This window comes from Pongo abelii, chromosome 9 (assembly GCF_028885655.2).
Source record: "Pongo abelii isolate AG06213 chromosome 9, NHGRI_mPonAbe1-v2.0_pri, whole genome shotgun sequence".
In the NCBI taxonomy this organism is placed as follows: domain Eukaryota; kingdom Metazoa; phylum Chordata; class Mammalia; order Primates; family Hominidae; genus Pongo; species Pongo abelii.
In genome coordinates, this window is record NC_071994.2 from 21,394,023 (window position 1) to 21,406,136 (window position 12,114).

The 12,114-nt window shown below is 45.5% G+C and overlaps 2 long non-coding RNA genes across 2 annotated transcripts; one reads left to right on the plus strand and one right to left on the minus strand.

Annotated features, from left to right (window-relative positions):
- Positions 1-598: 598 nt before the first annotated feature.
- LOC129048617 (uncharacterized) lies at positions 599-6,129 on the plus strand. The gene is made up of 3 exons (XR_008511112.2): positions 599-696; positions 999-2,225; positions 5,073-6,129. It is a non-coding gene; the product is annotated as an uncharacterized LOC129048617 (long non-coding RNA).
- Positions 5,765-12,087, minus strand: LOC129048618 (uncharacterized). Its single transcript, XR_008511113.1, has 3 exons — positions 11,417-12,087; positions 10,520-10,716; positions 5,765-8,400 (listed from the first exon to the last, which is right to left on the minus strand). It is a non-coding gene; the product is annotated as an uncharacterized LOC129048618 (long non-coding RNA).
- Between the last annotated feature and the right edge of the window lie 27 nt (positions 12,088-12,114).

Below are 12,114 nucleotides of genomic sequence, written 5' to 3' on the forward strand. Positions count from 1 at the left end.
TGTGTATGCATGTACCAAAATTGATGTAACTGGCCTCCATTACGGGACATTTCGGTTGTTTTCCATTCTCTACTGCTATAAATAATGCTGCAAAGATCACCTTCAGATTCAAATATTTCTGCAGGCAGCGTCTTAGAAATGGGATTGCTGGGTCACAGAGAACATCCACTTAAAATTTTTAATGAACACTGCCAAACTGTCGTCAGAGACTTCCAGCAAGTCTTGTACTGATGTGGAAATATCTGTCCTCCTCCCTTGAAAGTGGGTCTGGATCTTAATTTGTCGCTGTGGCCCTGGCATGTAGTAGGCTCAGTAAATGCTTGCTGAGTGACCCTACGGGTTGTCAAGCCCTGGCTCTCTATTTTCCCAGAAAAAAAGCAGCCCTTCTGCCCCTAAAAAAAGTCTACAAAGTCAACTGTGAGACCAGACCTTGACCTGTTCCGTTTGGCGCTCTGGATTGCGGAGCATACGTAGGAGTCCTGGGTACTTTCTTTGTTAAGTGGGGTGTGTGTGGTTTTTGTTTTCAAAGCTGGTCTGGAGGCTCTGGGTTGCCATGGCAACTCTTGAGCAGGGCCGCCTTTTCCCTTTCCTCCATCTTGGGAGCCCTGGTTGCCATAACAACTGATTGGTCCTTTCCTCTTCCTCCACCTCTGCCACAGGGCTCCAGCTTCCCTCTGGGGGCACCACTGTTCTTAGGTCTGGGGCAACCCTGATTTCACTTGACCCATGTACCTTGGGACCCTCTTGAAAGGAGACGTGAGCGAGACCATTAATGGGGAGGGTGGTGGCGGAAAACAGCATGGCCACTGGGAAGGGAAGAGGGCTCAGGTGGAGGAAGAATGAGGTTGCCTGCTCCATCCTAGCTTGGGAGAATCAGTGTTGCCTGGGGACCAGAGGGGGAAGCAAGTTTCTCTGAGGTTCCGGGGTGGTTTTGGGGATCAATGAGGTACAGGGACTGTGAGGTCTCAAGCATTCTTCCTCAACATTTCCCGTTGTAGATGGCAGAGCAGATGCAACGGCACCCCTGAGCTGCCCTCAGGGGGTCCTCAGCCTTGGAGGAGGCAGGAGACCTGGGCTATGGAGCTGCTCACAGGCCCTACTGAGAACAACTTGGTGTCCATCACAGTCCTCTTCAGAATGCCCAGAATATAGGGATAAGGAGGTGAAACCGGCGTGTTTATTAACACAATGGAATATTCTGTGGCCAAATCAAAGGAAGACGTTGAGGATTCTGGTGACACCTGGAAACGTACTGCTAAGGGAAAAAAGCAGGACCCACAATGCTATGTGGATATTGACTGTGACTATATAATGCCAGCGTGGACTTCTCAGAGATGGAATTTGGAGGAATGTAATACAGATGCAAATAGAGTTTTCCCCACACTGCCTTCTCCCGCGGTGTTTCCTCATCTCTGTCAACAGCCTTGCCACCTACTCTGTTGCCCAAACCAGAAACTTGATTCAAACTAGACTTCTCCCTCTGCCCTCATGCCCCGTTCCTGTTAGTCACAAGTCCTGCTGGTTCCAGCTCTGAGACAGCTTTCAGAGTACTCCTCCTCCTGTTTCCACATTCACATCCCCCAGGGGACTCTCTCCTCCCAGCTTGTCTGTTCCCCCGCATGCCCCCCACGCTCTGCTCCCCTGGCACCTCTGCCATGCTGCTGCCCCAGGGCAGACGTGGCCAAGGGGCTCCTCTCCTCCCGCTCCTCATTTGCTCCAGGATCAAGGACACACTTCTTGGCCCATTGAAGACCCTTCCGGATCCACTTCCTTAGCCCAGGCTCTAGCTTCTCCCTGCTTGCAGCCATGCAGAACTCCAGGAGGCTTTCTTTATTCCTCTTTGCCTGTGAAGACAGCTCCCTCTGGCAGGAATACCCTTCGCTGCCTGATCTGCCTGGTCAACTCCTATCCCCCATTTCAGATTTTGCCCAAGACTTTCTAAGACGGTAGAAGAAAGAGGTTTCCACTCCATTCCCCTCCTGAAAACTGTACAGAAACCACAGGAGAACAGGAATAGAAGCCTGAACTCCGTCTTTGGTGAAACATGGAGACCTCTCTACTCTTGAATCTCAATACATGGAGGGGGAAGCTGCTGGAGGAGGATAAAGGGCTCAGCAGAGAGAAGAAATGTCAAACCTCTGTACTTACGAGTGGGGAAGGCACTACAGAAATGAGCTGATTTTCTCTACAGAGACCCAGAAAGGGTCCAGGATCAGAGGCACCAGGTATCACAGGAAGTGGGGCAGGACCTGAGAATAGGGGTAGGGGGTAGTTTGAAAGTCTGTGTAAGGAGCAGTAGACCTCCAAGTCCCACTCCATCCTATGCAGCCAGGTGACTGTCCTCCTTACTCCCATGAGAGACCAGAGGTCCTGGTCTCAGGGATGCCAAGTGTGAAGAGAAGAGGTGAGGCATCCTAATAAAGGCTCCCAGCCACCTTCCCCACCCACCTCCGGGGTACCAGAATCAGGCTTATGCCTGCACCCTGCATTAACCCCACACAAAGATGGAAGTGTGTTTTCCCTGGAAGAATTAAACAAGCCCAAAGAAATGACTGACAGATGCTTATGCTCAGGGGTCTGTAGCAGATAAGCTGGTGGGAGCAACTGAGTGTCCAATTAACGTGCCACGCTCAGGCACTTCATACCTCCAACTGGCCCTGCAGTGGGGAACCATTAAATATCAACACACACCCAAAGATCATGGACACTTGAGGGACACTTTCTCTCAGTATTCCGAGAAAGATATGAACCAAGAGGAAATGGAGATTATGCAGGGAGCAGAATACAAGGTTGAAGAAACCGTAACTAATATCCCTAGAGAGATAGAAGAACATATTGCACCCATTAAAAAGTAACAGAGTGAAATAAAAAAGAAATAGAGAAAAAGAAATAACCCTTAAAAGTAAAAATCCTGAGGGTAAAAATTTTAAAAAGTATCAAGAGTTGGAAGATAAAGTTGAGGAACTTCCTCTGTACATATAACAAAGAGAGACCAAGACATGAAGCAGAGAAGAGGGCAGGAGAGAAAGCGTAAACAATTAGGGATCAGGCTGGGCGTGGTGACTCATGCTTATAATCCCAGTGCTTCAGGAGGCTGAGGTGGGAGGATTGCTTGAGGCCAGGAGTTTGAGACCAGCCTGGGCAACATAGTAGAACCATATTTCTACAGAAAATAAACAAATTAGTTGCATATGGTGCACCTGTAGTCCCAGCCACTAGGGGAGGCTGAGATAGGAGGATCACTTGAGCCCAGGAGGTTTCTTTTTTTTGAGATGGAGTCTCGCTCTGTCACCCAGGCTGGAGTGCAATGGCATGATCTTGGCTTACTGCAACCTCCACCTCCCGGGTTCAAGCAATTCTCCTGCTTCAGCCTCCTGAGTAGCTGGGACTACAGGTGCACGTTACCATGCCTGGCTAATTTTTGTACTTTTAATAGAGATGGGGTTTCACCATGTTGGTCAGGCTGGTCTCAAACTCCTGAACTCGTGAACCGCCCGCCTCGGCCTCCCAAAGTGCTGGGATTACAGGTGTGAGCCACCATGCCTGGCCGAGCCCAGGAGTTTGAGACTGCTGTTGAGCCCTGATCGTACCACTGTACTCCAGGCTGGGTGACGGAGCAAGACCTGTCTCTGAAAAAATTTATATATAATTAAAGAATCAATCTAGGAGGTCCAACATTCAGCTAATAGGGGTCCCAGAAATGGAGAGAGGAAGGAATGAAATTGTCAAGGAAGTAATACAAGAAAATTTCCCAGAATTAAAGGACATGTGTCCTAGATGGTGAGATCCACTGAGTATCCAACTCAGTCAGTGAAAAAAATATCCACATCCAGGCTCATCATTACAACCTTTCAGATGCAGAGATCAAGGTAGCTCTGTGAGGTTTCTGGAGACAGCTGGCTGGGACTTCGACGAGACAAGTGAGGCACTTGCCTTGTGGGTGGAATTCAAGGGGGCACCAAAAAACTCAGTGATCAAGATAAAAAAATTAATGCACTATTTAAAAAAGAGGCCGGGCGCAGTGGCTCATGCCTGTAATCCCAGCATTTTGGGAGGCTGAGGCAGGCAGATCACTTGAAGTCAGGAGTTCAAGACCAACCCAGCCAACATGGAGAAACCCCATCTCTACTAAAAACACAAAAATTAGCTGCGTGTGGTGGTGCACACCTGTAATCCCAGCTACTTAGGAGGCTGAGGCAGGAGAATCACTTGAACCTGGGAGTTGGAGGTTGCAGTGTGCCAAGATCGCACCACTGCATTCCAGCCTGGGTGACAGAGCAAGACTCTGTCTCAAAAAAAAAAAAAAAAAAAAAAAAAAAAAAAAAAAAGAAAAAGAAAGCAACCCACGATAAACAAACAGCAAAATTTTAAGTAAAGACATGGTCCGACAGGACTGGGATTTGGGCAAGGTGAGTGAGGTCAAGCTGAATAAGCGTAGGTTTGGATCTCATCTTTATTTGAAATTGGCATTTCAATGGGTGAATTTTTTGGCACTCCGTTGCATGTTTGCATCTCAGATTGGTGCTTCACTCACTTCATCCTAGTCCCAGCCCTGCACAGGAAGCCTCTGGAGTGATGGCATCAAGCTGCTCAGCAGCGACACTGGAAGTTTGAAGACAAGGAAGCAATGCCTTTCAAAATTCTGACTAAGACTGGCTCATGAGCGATGGCTCATGCCTGTAATCCCAGCACTTCGGGAGGCTGAGGCAGGTGGATCACTTGTGGTCAGGCATTGGGGACTAGCCTGACCAACATAGTGAAACCCCATCTCTACTAAAAATACAATTAGCCGGATGTGGTGGCACAGGCCTGTAGTCCCAGCTGCTTCGGAGGCTAAGGCAGGAGAATTGCTTGAACCCGGGAGGCCAAGATCACACCACTGCACTCCAGCCTGGGCGACAGAGTGAGACTTCGTCTCAAAATAAGCAAAAAACAGATCTGACTGAAAATGTTTTTCTAACTAGTATTCCACACCAACCCAGATTGTCAGTTAAACATGATGGGAGAAGTAAAGAGCTTTCTATTGACATACTGTGTCTTCAAATAACTTGCGTCCTATGTACCTTTCTTAGGGAACTGCTGAAGGATGTGTTTAACTTAAATCAGGACTCCAAGAAAGAAGTTAGATCCAGAAACAAGTGCTGCAACACAGGAGGGAAGAGAGAAGGGAATTCCTTGGGTCATGGCTCCAGGGACACAAGGAGACAGCTATGCCTTGGACCAGAGAGCAAGCTGCCTAGATCAGCAGAAGTCAGAAGGCTCTAGTGGCTGCGGGAGTTTGTCCTCAGGAAGAAAACTCGGCCTAACAAGTGATCTGACAGGTTTGGTGATGTGGAAAATTATATTGAGGCATGGAAAGATTTCATCAGTTGTTTTCAACAACAACAACAACAAACAGAACTAAGTTGATGAAAAATGAGGTAATTGTTAACAGGAAGAACAAAAAGGAAAGCAAATAAGATCATAGTGTGCTACTTGGCCCAGGAATAAAATAATATTTGTGTATTTATAAAAGTGAAAATGTGGAATGTGGATTTTAAAAGATTGAGATATTATTTTGGGAGCATAAGGGGAGGAAAAGAGGGAATGGAAGAAAAATTTCTCTAAACACACCAAGGCTGAGATGATGAGCCAAGAGATTGAAGAATACACATATTATTTAGTTTTATATATTTATTTATTTATTTAGAGACAGGGTCTCACTCTGTCACCCAGGCTGGGGTGCAGTCGCTTGATCTCAGCTCACTGACACCTCCACCTCCTGGGCTCAAGAAATCCTCCTGCCTTTGCTTCTCCAGTAGCTGGGACTACAGGCATGTGCCACTGCACCTGGCTAATTTTTGTATTTTTAGTAGAGATGGGGTTTCGACATGTTGCCCAGGCTGGTCTTGAACTCCTGGCCTCAAGAGATCTCACCCGCCTTGGCTTCCCAAAGTGCTGGGATTACAGGCATGAGCCACCGCACCTGGCTTAAAGAATACATGTATTATTTAGAAATGGGGATAGAAATAACAGAAGTGACAGCTTTGGGGAAACAAGGTGAAAGGATAGGAAACAGGAGACTTCCATTTTCAATTGTAAGCCTTTTGGGCACTATTTGGTTTTTCAGATTTACAGGTAATACTTTGATGGAAATAAAAACAAATTTAAGACAAATAGGTTTGGCTCATATTCTCTCCTTTATGAAGGAAGATGCCCCCTGCCACCCTGCTGTCCTGAGCCTTCTCTCTCTGTGACAACCTGAGCACAGGGCTTGTGTCCCCAGCACTGACACATGGCCCTATTCTTCATTTACTCAAAGACTAAGTGAGTGAATTTTTTTTTTTTAAATAAAGTTTGTCAAGTTCAGGATAATTTAAAAAACAACAAAACCCAACTTTTGAAGAGGTTGAACTGGGAAAGTTATGCTACACTAACATCAAGGGGCACTTGTCTTTTACTGGCTGTTACAGGTGATAATGACACTTATTTATTAATTTTTTTATTTTTGAGGGTCCAGTGTGTTTGGGTGAGGTTCCAGGCTGGATGGGCACACGGTGGGATTAGAGGCAGATATACCTGGGCTCCAAGGCTATCTCTGCCACTTACGAACTGTGAGTTTGAGGCAAGTTACCCTGAACCTGTTTCCTTATCTCCACTGTGGGGATAGTAACAGAAAAAATACTTTGTAGTCTTGTTCAGGATGGGAAAAATGTCGGTGAAGTGCCTAGCCCATAGTAGGTGCTGGTTAAACAGGATCATTTTCTTAAGCTGCAGGATATTCAGTGACAGCAGCTCTTCTCTCGACCCCACTTCCTGAATTCCTTTCCTTATGGAACCTTCTGGGAAGCTCTGGCCTTTGTCTCTGACACCGCTGGACCCTGGGCTCTGTGTGGACACACTGCATATTAGCACAGTGGCTCATGGCACCTACACCATTTCAGAGACATCCGAATAATTCCATTTCGGGATTTGTGCTGAGATGGTTTCAGTGGCTTTGCTTGGTTTCTAAACAAAAGTTATTTAGGTGGGAACAGATTCAACTTGAAGTTTCGTGATTTTCACACGACCTTTAAATACCCCCGATTTGCAGTTTCCTTCTTTCTCTAATGAAAAACTGGATCGTCTTGTTAAAAAGAAACTTAATGTGATGCTGTTGGCCTGCAAATCTCCTAGCCTCCCTCTCTCCATTTCATTGGCTCCCACCCTCTCCTGTCTCCCTTGGCTGCTCCACCCACCCTCTAACCCGGCAGTCCTCAGCTGGCCTCCATCCACTGCTCCCTCCGTGGGAACGGCTCGCTCAGAATTCACCAAGGCCTTTCCGGTAGCCACATCCAGAAACCTTGTGCAACTTCTTTCTTCAGGCTGAATTTAACCCCTCTTCTTGAAATGTTCTTGTTCTCTGGCTTTGGGACACAAAAGAAGCCTACTTATTTGTTCCCTAAAGTTCAGTTCTTGTTTTTTTTTTTTTTTTTTTTTTTTTACGTTATTGCTTTATTCTTTACACCTTTAATGATCACCTCTATATGGATTATTTTCTTAGCTCTCTTCCCATTTCACGCCAGTGTCTCCCTGGAATCTTACTCTTGAGTCCTGATGGACTACTGGCCATTTTCCCTGAGACATCTTGAAGGTACCTCACCTCTAAGACAGATCCAATCATCTGTCCTGGGCCCCCACCTTTACTCCCTCCCTTAATCCATGGCACTTGAAACCCTGGAGTCCTCTTCCCTTCATTACCACCCTCCCTTCAGGGTTTTTTTGAGACAGAGTCTCGCTTTGTTGCCCAGGCTGGAGTGCAGTGGCACAATCTCAGCTCATTGCAAGCTCTGCCTCCTGGGTTCATGTCATTCTCCTGCCTCAGCCTCCCGAGTAGCTGGGACTACAGGCACCTGCCACCACGCCTGCTAATTTTTGTATTTTTAGTAGAGATGGGGTTTCACCTTGTTAGCCAGGATGGTCTTGATCTCCTGACCTCGTGATCTGCCCGCCTTGGCCTCCCAAAGTGCTGGGATTACAGGCGTGAGCCACTGCGCCCGGCCTCCCTTCAGCTTTTACATTATGAACCAGTCCACGTCCTCTGATCTAATCAGAGTGGCCTCCGCACTGTCCCCAAACATGCAGTCACTCCTGTGTTATGCCTGGAATATCCGGGAGGGCACACTTTCACAGTCACATTTTTCAAAAAGAGAGCCTTTGTGTTAACCCACGTATATATTTGCTCAGAGACCAAGGATCATGCAAAGCATCCTTTGTCCCATCAGTCTCCCAAAGCCGGGCCACAGACTGTGTGTATGGTGTCATCGCTGTGCAGAGGACTTGTCCTTCTTCTTGGGGTCAACTTGACCAAAGGCGTGTGCAGGGGGAGATGGTACTTCTAGGTTCACAGTTCAGCCCTCTCCTCAGAGTCTTGGCTCCACCCTGCAGAGGAGACGTTAGAGCCTTAAGAATCTAAATTCTCCAGATTCTTAGAGCATGTCTAAAACAAATCAACTATTCTCTTGCTCCTTGATGCATTATTATGCTAATAAAGTCGCTGTCTTTTTACTTAATCTTGCCAAGGAGACTTTCTCCTCAAGGATGGGGAGGGGAGGCACATTCCATCCTGCCGTGCATCTCATACTCTTCCCCACCTCTATCTTGGTTTATGCTGTTCTGGTCATCTATTTGGGATGTATACTTCTCTCCCATCACTGTAATAACAATCTACCTATTCTCCAAGGAAGGGAGATCTTAACCACTTTTGTGCCATGGGCACCATTTAATGGTCTGATAAATCCTATTAGGCCTCTCTTCCAAAAAATGATTTGAAAGATATAAAATACACAGGATTATAAAAGAAACTGAAAACAGTTATTAAAGTATTCAAAAAACCAAATTTATGATATAAGAATACTGTCTTTCTTTATTAACATAAAAAACCATAATTTCTTTTCTCTTTTCCTTTCTTCCTTCCCTCCTTCCTTCCTTTCTTTTTCTCTTCCTTCCTTTCTCCCTCCCTCCCTCCCTCTGTCTGTCTTTCTCTCTCTCTTTCTTTCTTTCTTTCTTTTTCTTTTTCTTTTTCTTTTTCTTTTTTTTTTCAGGGTCTCTCTCTGTCACCCAGGCTGGAGTCCAGTGGCACAATCTCGGCTAACTGCAGCCTCGAACTCTTGGGCTCAAGAGATACTCCCACCTCAGCCTCCCAAGTACCTGGGACCACAAGCACATGCCACCATATCTGGCAAAATTTTATATTTTTTGTAGAGATGATGTCTCGCCCAGGCTGGTCTCAAACTCCTGGGCTCAAGTGATCCACCTGCCTCTGCCTCCCAAAGTGCTGAGATTACAGGCATGAGCCACCATGCCTGGCCAAAAAGCCACTATAATTTCAAAGTACAGTAGTGATGAACATAAATGATATTTTGTTCCTCTCTCCAATATCTGCAATATTACGTGTGATAGCAAAGTATCTGTTACATCTACTTCTGTGGTTTGTAGCCTACATTTATAATGGAAGAAAATGTGAAGTTTCAGTTAGAGATCAGTGAATCTGAAGATGTAAAATTTTGCTCATCTAAGTTCTTCTATCTCCGATTCTATGAGTTCTTAATGGGAGGCCCCTGTCGAGGACGTTAACTCCTGCTTCCTTAATTCAACCATCCTTGACTACCACACTTCTGTTGGAGTTTTCCCTCATGCTAAACTCTTACAATAGTTATTTGCCTATTCATTCAACAAACATTGATCAAGATTGCTCATACATGCACAAGTCACTGTGCCAGATGTGGGGAGCCCACATCATGCTAAGCAAGAACCAATTTTACCAGTAGTGGAAGAGACAGATCTATTCCCATCCAGCCATAACCCTAAACATAGCGCAAAAAGCAGATGGGAGAGCTTTAAACCAAGGTCCAGAGAAGCAGAAGTTAACATTTCGACTTGGCGAAGAGATGGAGGAGTGAAAGGTTCCATGAGGAAATTGGCATATGAGCTTGGCCTGGTAGAGGGAATAGGATATAAACAATTTTGACATAGTTTAATTAGATCTGGCTGGTATTTTTCCTTTTTCTGTCTTGCCACAAGTAAATACAAAGCTTCTAGCAGGTGGAGATCACATCTTCTTTTTTTTTTCTTAGATGGAATTTCACTCTTGTTACCCAGGCTGGAGTGCAATGGCGTGATCTCGACTCACTGCAACCTCCACCTCTCGGGTTCAAGCAATTCTCCTACCCCAGCCTCTGGAGTAGCTGGGATTACAGGTGGCCGCCACCATGTGCAGCTAATTTTTGTATTTTTAGTAGAGACAGGGTTTCGCCATGTTGGCCAGGCTGGTCTTGAACTCCTGACATCAGGTGATCCACCCGCCTTGGACTCCCAAAGTACTGAGTTTACAGGTGTGAGCCACTGCACCAGGCTGAGATTGCATCTTAATATGCTTGTTGATTAATAGCATTTTTGTAGAATGTAAGTTTCTGTATTAGTTAGTTATTGCTGTGCAACAAACCACCCCTAAACCCATGGCTTTAAATGATAGCCTGTTCTTTCTCATGGGTCTGCTAACCTGGGCCAGGACTGGCTGTTGTTAATTGGACTCTGTGGTCACTGGCAGCTTGGCAAGAGGCTGGCTGGTCCAGGGTGGCCTTGGCTGGGATGACTTGGCTGTCCTCTTCTTTTTCAAGTTGTGTTTGCATCAAGTTTGCTGCTGTACCATTGGCCAAAGCAAGTCACAGGGCCAAGCACAGAGTCAGTCGGAGGACACTGCCCAAGGACAAGGGAAAAGGGAGGCATAAAAAAATGTGGCCATTCATAGAGTCAATCCATCATCATCTTCACAACTTAAATCTTTAGCCTTAAATCCTTCATGGAAGGGGACAGATCTAAGTCAATAACAAAATGCATAAGTAAGACAGTTAAAGTACAGGGTGGCAATTTATAAATTCAACTAGTGATGGGTCTTCTCCTGTGGCTATATCCTAAATGTCTGAAGAATGTTATCCACAGAGGTTGACTGGGTCATGCTTTTACTATTATTTTTTAACCGATGCAAACCCATTGAACTGTCTTTTCATGTTTGATGTTCCATCAGTTAAGCATCCTACATGATTTTTCATAGAGATATTTTCTTTCTCCCTGAGGACATCTGCAATAGTCCAGAACACACTTTTCCTGGTGCTTGACTCTAAGTTGCTATAAATATCAGACATTCTGTCAGCAGCTCAGGGTCACAGCTCAGGTTTCCTGAGCTAATATCGCTTGCCCCTATGCCTTGAGTTGTGTCAGTTAGAGGCAGTGGCTGGGCAGGCAAAGTGAAGTGCAAAATACAGGTGAGAAAATGTGTTTTCTGAGTAACTGGGCAAAACATACATGTGTGTGTGGCTGGGGGGCAAATTTATCCATAACGGCAGTGTTGAGCTTGGTGTGTGGGGTCACGCAGACCTGAGTGTGAATCCTGGCTCACCTTTTATGGGCCATGTGACCTCTGGCAGGTGGCTTAAATCTCTGAGCTCCAATTTCCCCTTATCTGTGAAATGGAAGGAACCCACATAGATTGACTTCTCAGTTTGCGGCGAGGATTACATGAGCTACTATGCTTATAAGTTAAGTGCTCAATAAGTGTTCAGTGTTATTTCTTACAGAGTGCAAAATAATCTGAATGAAGTTACCAATAGTTGGAATACAGTTATCTGTTAGTTCAGATAAGAGAGCCTAAGAGACTTGCCTTTTGACCTTTGTCTTGCTGCTAACGAGAGGACTGTATGAGCCTCAGTTCTCATCTATAGAGTAGAGTGATTCACATTGTCCTGCACTGAATTCACAGTCTTGTTTTGGCAATCAAATAGCATATTGCACAGGAAATTCCTTTGTGAAAATAATTTAAAATCTCCTTGAACAAATACTGCACACATCTCACTAATTTGTGGAATATAAAAAAAGTCAGATGCTTAGGAGCAGAGAGTAGAATGGTGGTTGCCAGGGGCTGGAGGATGGGGGATATGGGAACAGGTTGGTCTAAGGGTACAAAGTTCCAGATATGCAGAATAAGTTCTGGAGATCTAATGGTGACTACAATTAACAATAGTGTATTGTGTATTTGAAATTTGCTGAGAGTAGATCTTAATTGTTCTCACCAAAAAAAGAAAAAAAAAAAAAAGACTT